Raw genomic sequence first — 11,383 nt, 5'->3', positions numbered from 1 at the left:
CCTGGGGGGGGGGGGGGGGTCTAGCTGGGGAGAAAAAAGATCCATGTAATTCTGATATCAATAAAATATCACTCCCGAAGGAGATTCGTCTGTGGATGTAGGCAAACCATGCCGAACCACGTTAAACTCGTGTCTCTTATCTATATGATATTTCATGTTTTCAACCTTATTTTCATCAACAACACCAAAATCACCCTGTTTAGTGCTCCGAAATATTTCTGGGTGCAAACATTGGCGCCGACTAAGGGGACTACGAGAAAAGTAATCGTGTTTTCCCATTGAGAAAAGTAGTACATAATGCTTCAAAATCGTGTCCGTTAAAAAGCAGTTTGAATGTCTTGAAAAATCACTGCTGCAGTCCAGTTGATCGTAACTGTTGCAGTCCAGTTTGATCGCAAATGTTGCAGTCCAGATGATCGCAGTTGATGCAGAACATATAATCGCAGATACTGCAGTCCAGTTGATTGCAACTGCTGCAGTCCAGATTCGCAGTTCGAGATTTGCAGAAACTATCACCTTCGGAAACCACTAAAATTGCCTCACTACAAAGACCGATGAAACCACTCCCAGGACGTTCGGTCCACGGTAAAAGATGGCGCAAAAATGTCATCAAAGCTGTTACAGGATATTCGATCTGCAACATGATTGGGTCCAATTTTGATTTCAATCGCTGCAGTTCAGAAAATTGCAGCTGCCGCAGTACAGTTAATCAAAGTTATTGCAGTCAAGTTGATCGCAACTGCTGCAGTCCAGCTTCACAGTCGGAGGCCACCAAAATTGACTCATTGGAAAGATCGCTAAATTTTTTGGCAGGATGTTCGATCCACAACATGTTCAAGACCAAAGTTCGAAGAAATTTCTTCCAATATACGCATCATCAATATACTCAAGTTTGTAGTATGTAAAAATCACTACTGTCATGTTCGCAGGTTTGTCTAGTTGCCTACGTCTCTAGGCGCTTGAAAAACCTAGAGAAGACCTCCAGAAAAGCATCTCAAAAAGTTCCAGAAAATACCACAAAAGTGTAGCAAAACAGTGGTGGAAAGTCCATGGGAAACGGCCACAGTGCCCGATGAACCGTTGCTAAAAGTTCAAGGAGAATATTGTTGCAGACGAGAAAAGATAACAGTTCAAAAAACTGTTGCAAAATGTTCGAAGAAAAGATCACAGTTGAAAACTGTTGCCAAATGTTCGCAGAAAAGATTACAATTGAAAACTGTTGCAAGAAGTTCGAAAGGAAAGACCACAGTCGCAGAAAAGTGTTGCGAAAAGTTTCACAAAAAAGAAAGAGGTCGGCGGACAGAGTCGGCAGCCAGGTCCGGCGGCCAACCCGACAGCAGTGCTATTCACCCACTTCAACAACTTTTCTTCACCCACTTCAAGAGTGTCGTTCACCTCCATCATTTTTCTGCCACCCACGTTAACCCAATTAGGGGTTCTGTACACCCTCGTTAAGTGTGTTGTTCGCCCACATCCATATTGTTGTTCACCCTCGTTATATTTCTGTCACCCAGGTCAGAATCTTCTTCACCCACTTTAGTCGTGTCACCGCGCCACGTCAATGATCGACATGTGCCACGTCAGGAATTTGGTACAGTCAGCAACTCCACATCAACAACTCGGTCCAGTCAGAACCGCCACGTCAGTACTGGTCCAGTCATCGACCGCCATGTCATCAAGTCAGGTTGGTTACCACGTCATCAATAACTCCTAACATGCATCTGCCACGTCAGTGCTAAATGTCACGTTATCGTGCCACGTCAACATCGTCGGCTATCGAGTGTCTACCACGTTATCAACTGACCGCCACGTCACCACCTGAACGTCACATCAGTCAGCCACGTCAGCGCCAAAGCCCAACCAGTGACTACCACGTCAGTACTTATCTGCCACGTCACCAGTGAAGTGCCACGTCATCTATGCAGAATTTTCCGTTGGCATATTCCAATGCCGGCGACCAAGTCCGGCGGCCATGTATGATCCAGTACTTCACGGCTTTTTATTGTTATACGGCTTCGGATATTTCCACCCTGCATTTTTGCACTGGCGGATGTTCACTCCCACTAGTTGAATTGAGCCAGCTCACTGAGTCACAGCCGATTCGAGTCATTGACCCACTGGATTTTTCAGCCCTTCATCATTAGGCATTGCGGATTTATATGCCCCACTATGGGCTTGAGCACACTTCTTGGGCTTGGTCTTTAATTTTGTTTCTTTGATATCTCATTCATATGACGTCCGAATTGGATGATTTTTGGGTCGTTGAAATCGTATGAAAATTTACAACAACATGGAGGTAAAATTCCAACATTCGGGGAAAATTTATTTTTTGAGATTGGAGCGGCGACATCGAAGAGGGGCGCATTTTAAATCACCGTATGAAGCCATAACGAAATCCTCATCGATTGATGTTGTGTGGATTTAAGTCCACAACATGAAAAGTTCGTGCTTGTTGTGTAGATTTTCAAATCTCAAAGACGCTTATGTTCGATGATAATCATAATTGCTACAGTTGATCGAGCTACTGTAGTCCAGTTCCTCAACAAATACTGTAGTCCAGTTGATCGAACTGCTGCAATCCTTTTTCTCATAATTACTACAGTCCAGTTCCTCAGCAAATACTGCAGTCCTTTTCACATGATTACTACAGTCCAGTTGATCGAGCTGTTGTAGTCCAGTTCCTCAGCAAATACTGCAGTCCAGTTGATCGAACCGTTGTAGTCCTTTTTTTCGTATAATTACTACAGTCTAGTTGATCGAACTACTGTAGTATGGTTTTCCTCAAAACTGCTTCAGTACAGTTTTCCCCACAACTGCTTTAGTCCAATATGATCGAACTTCTGCAGTTCAATTTCTCAGCAACTGCTTCAGTCCAGTTTTAGTTATGACTGTTACAGTTCAGCTGATCGCAGCTGCTGAAATACAGTTCCATGGCAACTGTCTTCAATCCAGTTTTGATTCAACTGGTGCATTCCAGTCCCGCAGACAAATCTAGTTGCTGATTCAAGCCGAGACGCTAAGACAACTACACTAGTCATCGTCGCTGGAAAACATCAACATAGCCAGTGGACATCCTAATCACCTCGTAAACAAAGTCGCAATACCACATCTAAAAAGGTACGAATACAATTAAATATTTTTGCATCATTTCATATAATCATGCATACTTTTGTTCACTGGGACACCTGCAATGTGGCGAGTGTTTTCATGTGCCAAGGCATGTGAAGACGCACACATCTCAATTCTGTGAGAATCTGGAATAGTGGGATTGCCCCCCTGCACGAATTCCAGATAGCGGAAAATCTTTCAACATCATTCCATGCGCGAGCAAGATGCAGCAAGGCTGTGCACCCTTATGCGAGCATTGAGCATCATGACGATCACTGTCTTATGGGAGCAAGTTGCATATCCCTTCAACGTGGGTGACCATCACTTGGGGGCGAGATATGTAACACCTCATGGTCTAAAATAACTCTCTTGGGGCGAGCTGCGTAACACTCCATACGCTTGGGGGCGAGTTACATAACACCTTAATGTAATGTGGAATTCAGCTTCTGAAAATCGAAACAAAAGGTAACCCAAACTTCTAATCCTCCAACGAGTTACAGGATTAATAGGGGGCGAGCATACACCCTAATATTTTGACGCAATTGTTGCAATCAGTAATGTTAAACTGCTACAGCTAAGTTGATCGAACTGTTGTAATCCAGTTCCTAAGCAACTGCTGCACTCAGTTGGACGCAACTGATGCAGTCCAGTTTTTCTCATCCATTCTGTACTCAGTTGGACGCAACTGATGCAGTCTGGTTTTATTTATAACTGTTACACTCAGGTTTATCGAACTGTTTAAGTCTAATCCCTCAGCAGCTGCTGCAGTGCAGCTATGCTTGTCGCTCCTGCAGTACAGCTTATCGCAGCTGCTGCAGTGCAGCGTTGCTCACTCCTCCTGCAGTCCAGCTGACCACAGTTGCTGCAGTGCAGTCTTGTTCATCGCTGCTGCAGTTCAGTTGATCGAAGCTACTGCAGTCCAGCTATGTTCGCAGTTCCTGCACTCCAGCTGATCGCAGCTGCTGCCGTGCAACTTTGCTCGTCGCTGCTGCAGTTCAGCTGATCGAAGCTACTGTAGTCCATCTATGTTCGCAGTTACTGCAGTCCAGCTGACCACAGCTACTACAGTGCAGTCTTGCTCGTCGCTGCTGCAGTTCAGCTGATAGAAGCTACTGCAGTCCAGCTATGTTCGCAGTTCCTGCAGTCCAGCTGATTGCAGCTGCTGCAGTGCAACTTTGATCGTCGATGTTGCAGTTCAGCTAATCGAAGCTAGTGCAGTCCAGCTATGTTCGCAGTTCCTGCATCCCAGCTGATCGCAGCTGCTGCAGTGCAACTTTGCTCGTCGCTACTGCATTCCAGTTGATCGCAGCTGTTGCAGTCCATCTATGTTCGCATATCTTGCAGTCCAACTGATCGCAGCTGCTGCAATGCAGCTTTGATCATTTCTGTTGCATCCCAACTGATCGAAGCTGCTGCAGTCCAGCTCTGTTCGCAGCTCCTGCGGTCCAGCTGATCGCAGCTGCTGCAGACCAGCTTTGCTCAATGCTGTTACTACCCAGTTTTGCTCGTTATTGCAGAGGACAGTGTTTTTTTTGTGGCCGTCGCGGTCCAGTTTACCGCAATCATTGCAGCCCAGTTCCGTAACAACTATAGCGATCTAGTCTACATCGCAGCTGCTATCCTGATTCATATAACTATTGACGACATATGAAGATCGATATCCTATCCAGTAGCACAACCAAGACCATCGGAGATCCAACAACACACAAAGTCTGTTACCATCACACCATTTCACAAGCAACTACCACAGTTCAGTTTTACATCTACAATTACAGCTCACTTTCAACACCACTCCGCTCCAGTATCACGCTTCCATTGCAGACTAGTTCAACCTTCAATCCAGTTTTTGCATACAACAACAGTTCATGCTCAATTGTTGCACGCCGATATCCCAGTCACAATAGCCTCACTTGGGGGCGTCTTGATTGTGATTTCCGCAAACAACAAGGGAAGTTTTCCAATGACCTCAGCATCAATGATCCACGCTTGGGGGCGAGTTTCTTCATTGACTAAGGAAAAAGAAATTTTCTTAACCCCCAACAAGTTGGAGGTTAAGAGGGGGAGATGTTTGTACCATGACTAAAATTGCCGCCTATTGGGCCAGAATGTTACCTGGACCATTATTCAGCTGTCATCCAAGCATGATAACCAGTCAACCGACAGAGCCCACCAACCTGCCCAGTGTTACATAAATTCAATGATCGGTCAATGATCAAAGTCAATGGTAAAGGTCAACTACCGGTCAACGGTCAAAGTCAACCATCAGTCAAATGTGAAGCCATGCAGTTTCCATCCATATTACCAATGGTGCTACCGTGCAGTTTCCAGCCAAATTGCCAGCGGTGCTGCCGACTAGCTACCAGCCAAATTGCCAGTCGCGCTTCTAACAAGTTTCAGTTAAGTAATTGATAGGTGTATAAAACACCTAGTTTTATATCTAGTATTTATGCTTTCTTTGTTATTGTCTTTGTAAATTATGTATCTTATGTTTGCTTTTGAGTATTATTAGGTGTTTTGGAGTCATTGGAGCAAAAGGAAGTGGAACTCGCTTAATTCCAGGATTTCTTCTCAATCATCTTGAAGAGAACGAAAATATGAAGCTAGCGGTGAAAGAATGGGGTCACTACGACGTCATATGAGCGAAAGCATCGATGAAGCTTGGGAACTGACAATACAAGAAGAGTTCAGGAATTGTACTGTCAGTTTTCTAGAACTGGAAGTTAAATGGAATCAACAAAAGATTGCTCAGGGAAGCCCATATACAGAACATGGTGCCTAAATCACTTATTTTTGCACCACAAAACTTGGTTGAGTTTTCAGACAGAAGTCATTTCTTCTCCAGCCGTAAATGGGAGTGACTGCTGTGATTTTGATCTGTGAGAGGAAACTGAGATTCGAGATTTGCAAGCAATTGGAGAGTGGGTTGGCTTTAAATTTGAGTATGGTAAGAAATTTGGTAATGACCATGAACAGAGAAGCACTCTTGAGCAGGAATTCAAAAGTTAGGGTTTCTGTGGTGTTTGAAGAGATGGTGATACCGAAATTGAGACAGAAACGATAATGGGTTTGAATTGGAGAAGAAAATGATGTTTTTGTTGTGTTACAAATTGATGAAAGAGGATGGGTTTGATGTTGGCCGTTAATTGAAGATGATTGGTGAAAGTTTAGACAGCAGATTTGATGCCAAGATGAAGAACTGGTACTGAAACTGCTATGGGCAATGGTTGTAACTTGAGGTGTGGTTAAAGTGAGCAGCTGTTGGTGGTACTCAGGTTAGGCTTTACAGTGATGGAATTAGTTGAAGTTGTTGCTGCGATTTGAAGCGAGAAGATGAATCAGATGGTGATTTTCCACAAATTGATGTGAAACTGAGAATGGTGAAGGATGCAATTGTGTTGGGAGATTGCAGGTGGAAGTGATGATTTTCAAGGGCTTACTCGAATCTGGAGAATATGGCAGTGATGATCGAGGTTGTTGTTGGTGATGGCTTAATATGGAAGAGGTAGTCTTGTGAAGAGAATGGTATGGCATGAGCAGTTGCAGGTGTTAATGCAGTGGCTAGGCAGAGTGTCAAGGATTTGAGCTGACTGATTGAAGGGTTTAATGAGATGTTGCTGTTGGATGAGTCTGTGAAGCTGAAATTACAGGTTGTTAATGATGTTGTAGATGTGGATGTATCACAAGTTGCAGGAATGGGTTGCCGTTGTTGACTGAAGTGGTGATTGTGCTTCTGCAAGTGGAGAAGGAAACTGGTGGATTGCTGGCTGCAGTTGAGTTCAGAGTTGCAGGTGCAAGTAATGGCAGATATACATTGAGATTGTTGCTGTGAGCTAATGGGTTTGAGGCACTGGTGGTGATTCGGAATGATGCAGTGACTGATGCTCGCAGATGAGAAGCTGATAATGAAATTGTGGTTGTGTTTGAAACTCATTGGCAGGGTTGAGTTAGGTTACAAAGAAATGGCTCGACAATTTTGTGGTGCAGGCATGATGATACAGGTACTGGTGCTGGATGTGTATGATTGGAGTGTGCAAGAGCTGAGTAGCGCAGGAAATGTGATGCTGAGCTGCAGAGGATGGTGCTGCAATGTGCAAGTGGTTTTTGAGTCTTAGATTCTGCCAGGAAGTGAGATGTCGTTTCCGTGGGTACTGCGAGTTGATGAATTCAGGGAGCGTGGTTGGCAGTGACTGATGGCTATGACTGCAATAGATGTATGCTAGGATTAAGCAGGGACAGGTGCTGCTTGCTGTGTGTTTGAGGCCGAGGAAATGACAAGACGAAGATATGTTGCTGACGTTGCTTTGACATTGGCAGTGTGCAAGTGATGATGCCATGGCTGTAGCCGCAATGAATTAGATGAATAAATTTGAAAGTATGAAACTACAAGGAACCACAATTTGCTGAATGGTTGGATGCATAAAGTGAAGCCTAGGCCTGGTAAATGAATGAATGAATGTGAAAGAATATGATGTTGAAGGGAAGGAAAATGCAGGGAAAGAGCTCAGATATTGCCGGAAGTATGTGGTGGTGTAACAAGCTAAGTTGGCTCTTCAGTTCCGCAAAACTGACGGGCTTAGTGATCTACATGGGCCTGTATTGACTGGGTTGTGGCTGCTAGTGGGTTGAAAGTGGACAGGCTTGGTCGAGATTCTTAAGTTTTATCTGAGAAAAGCCAATACACACAAGAGAGGTTATATAAACTCTCGAGGGTCCTATTCTATATTGGGGGGATCTTCTTTTCTATTTTTCCTAGGGTTTAGAAACATGATAGGTTTTATCTTCCTTCTTTTTATGAACTCCATGAATATGAGTACCTAGTTTTTATCATTGGTTATGGATAAAGTTGATTTCACATAACATGAATCCTTTTTTGATATATTAGTTTTGTCTCAGTATTATCGTTTATGATTCACCATTAATATTGTTACATGATTTGAATGCTTATTTAGTCGAGTCGCCAATCGATTGAGTTTGCTTTCATCTTTATTGGTAGATTAGAGTTTTTTATACGCAAAAGTGATAAATTTCTGATTGCAAGTAACATAATTGTGAGTATTGCTTGTAATGATACATCCTAGTAGTCACAAGTGAATTATAACCTTTGTTAAATCGGATTAGTGCTTTTACACATTCGATTGCTTTGATTGGCCTGATTTCATAGAACTTAATGCATCTAGGGAATTAAACTTGATCAGTGCTTTTACACGTTAGGTTGTTCTCTTAGATAGAATTCATTTTTCGCATCTTTTAATGTGTTTATTGATGATAAGAGGAGATTTGCGGGATATACTTGGGATCAAGGTATCCTAGGGCCTTTGATAATGAGAGATTAAATATCAATTCTAGTTATTAAGACAAGAACATGTTTGTGAATGAAAACAATATCCTTAACCAATATCTTTATATCTTGATTTGCGTGTTTGCTTTACTTTATTTGTTTTTAGTATAACTTAGTTTATAAAAATCAGAAAACCCCCCTTGTTACCTTTGTTTATATAAGAAATCGAAACAAACGACAACCTAGACCTCTTTGTGGGAACGATCCTTTCTTACCCTTGCTATATTATATATTTTGAGTAGTGAGAAAGTGTAATTTATTTTTGGCGCATATGATAGCGATCAAATTTTGGCGCCACTGCCGGGGAGGCAGCGGTTGTCACTTGTTTTTGGTTTCTTATTTTCTTGTTTTTAGTTTTGTTTTATTTTCTGGTTTTTAACCTTGTTTTGAGAATCGTGTTTCAGGTATTTATTTCTCATGGATGGAGCATATTGGAACAACGGATACGGTTTCCAACAATCTCAACAACATGACAACTTCCAACAATTCCAGGGGTATAATCAAAACCAATTAATTGGCTATGACCAATATTCCATGGATCCTTATAGTTTTCCTCAACAACCTTATGGCGGGTATGTGTGTGAACAACCACAGGATGGGAGGATTCTTATGCTCGTGAACAAAAAGTCTCTGACTTTCTAGACAAAGTTTCCAACTTTGTACAAAAAGAGTTCCAAAAAGATAAAGAGGCTACAGAAGAGAAACTCCAAGAACTTCGTGAAGGTATTGCTAACTTACAAAGAGGTATTGATCAAATCAAAGAAGAAAGGTATAAGGAAGAACTTTGTTTTAAAAACAATAACTATTCTAATGTGCCTATGGTTTGTGATGAATATTTGATTGATGCTAATGTTGAAAAGGGCCAACCTTTGGGGTCTTTCGTTGATAATTGTGTAGCTACGTCAAATATTGATCTTAATAATGATCATTCACCTATTCAAAAGGATGAGATTGAGAATAACAACACTAAATTCAGCGAGAACCAATCTTATGTTAACTATGAAAGTGATGATGATTATGAAGATACATCGCTTGAACCAACTCATGGTGACATTTCCCAAAGGTGTACAACGGAATCTTTTTGGGATCAAAATGAAGACGAAGAGGAATATGTTGACACTTGTGTGTAGATTACTCAAGCATTGATCTTAATAATGATCAAGAGCCTATTCAAAGGGTGGAGCTTGAGGATGATGCATTTTTGAGTCTTATAAAAAAGTTCCTTATAGCGAAATTTGCAGCCGCAAAAGAGTTTGAGCCTAATGATGACGAGTATGTTGAGAATGTGACCGTTATTACCAATATTGTGGAAGACCCAATTGATCTTGCAAAGGATTATAATGATGATGTTAATGCCTAGACTTTAGTTAAGGTAGAAACGGATGAAGAATGGTTGCAAGGTTTGATAGAGGACCATGATATAAAAGAGGTGAGTAATTCACTTGAGTTTTTCAACGATGAAGAGGATTATGTGATACAAGAGATTGTGCAAGGTTTGTATAACCCTTTGCATATTGTTTCTTCTCCTTTACCTCTTGTTGGTTTGAATGTATGTGCTTCGAGAATATTGTTGAATGACTTTGTTTCTCGATTTCCACCATTAGAAACATTTGATTCTCATATTATGAATGTTTGCATAGAAGAAACCATAGAAGTTCCTGAATTTTATGTTCTTTATACACTTCTAAGTGTGGACAAGAATAAGTGTGGGGGAAACTTCTATTGGGCTATATCTTCACTTTTGCTTTATTATACTAATGTTTGTGTGAAGTTACTATTTGCAAAATCGGTTACACGGAAGGATCCCCAACTTTTCAGATTATTGGTGTATGGGGAATTCGTCGTGCAAGTCGGGCTGGCGACTTTAAACCAAGCGTTAAATGGGAGGCAACCCATAGGATGAGTATTTCTTGTCTTGTATATATTTCTTGTCTTGTTTTTAGCTTTTTCTTGTCTCGTATTTACTTTTTCTGATTTCTCGTCGCATATCATTATAAGGTCTCCCACCTTGACTTTCTTTGGATGATTCAATTTACATTGAGGACAATGTAAAGTTTAAGTGTGGGGGAGTGGTTAAGCATTTGCATTGTAAAATTTTCAAATTTTTCAACTTTTATGTAAATTAGTGAATAAAAAAACTCCAACTTGTAGTTAGTTTAGAGTCACATAGTATACATGTCGCTAAGATTACATCGAGATTCTCATAAGAGTGACTGAACTTAGAGATGACAGAGAACATGATCGGGTTTCTTACTTGTATGAGAGTTAAAGTTGGATTTAACCATCCCAGTGGAAAATGAGGTGCAGACTGAATTCGGTATTAGAGTAGTGGTCCCCTATAGTGGAGAATACCCATGTTACATCATGAGAGGCACCGACCTTCACTTCTTTGTACCTGTCTAAATATGTGCTTTTAAAGTGTGTGTCACCGTATGTAAACTCCGGGTAGAATGGTGAGCTACCCAACCTCCCACCAATAGAAGCACTATTTTGATCTCTTGAGTGCTATTTTATCAATCATAATGGTGACATCGAATTGCTAACTTACATACCACTTGTATTCTTGTTCGCAGTTAGCACCATCCACTTTATCTCTCTCTACACCAACAGGTCCGTAGAAACACCATCATCATCAACAAGAGGAGCATCAAAAATTCGAAGGAAAGTTGAAGACGTTCAAGGTTTACAAGCAACGGTACAGAAATGAGCATATTTCAGATTCAAGTATAGCAACAAGACAAGGAGCATAATTTTTACAAGTTGAAGACTTATATACAAGAGCGAAGATTATCAAGATGAGAATTCAAGAAGTTTATGATATCGAGACATACAAGTTGTGAAGAATCAAGCGGTAAAGTACTTACACCATGGCTTTTGTACTTGCATTGTTATTTTTATTTTCAGTTTGTGTTTATTTCTCTTGTCTCATAAAGAAAA

This window comes from Papaver somniferum, unplaced genomic scaffold, assembly GCF_003573695.1.
Source record: "Papaver somniferum cultivar HN1 unplaced genomic scaffold, ASM357369v1 unplaced-scaffold_148, whole genome shotgun sequence".
Lineage (NCBI taxonomy): Eukaryota > Viridiplantae > Streptophyta > Magnoliopsida > Ranunculales > Papaveraceae > Papaver > Papaver somniferum.
The sequence above is the reverse complement of the archived record's forward strand: the minus strand, read 5'-3'. Positions refer to the sequence as shown.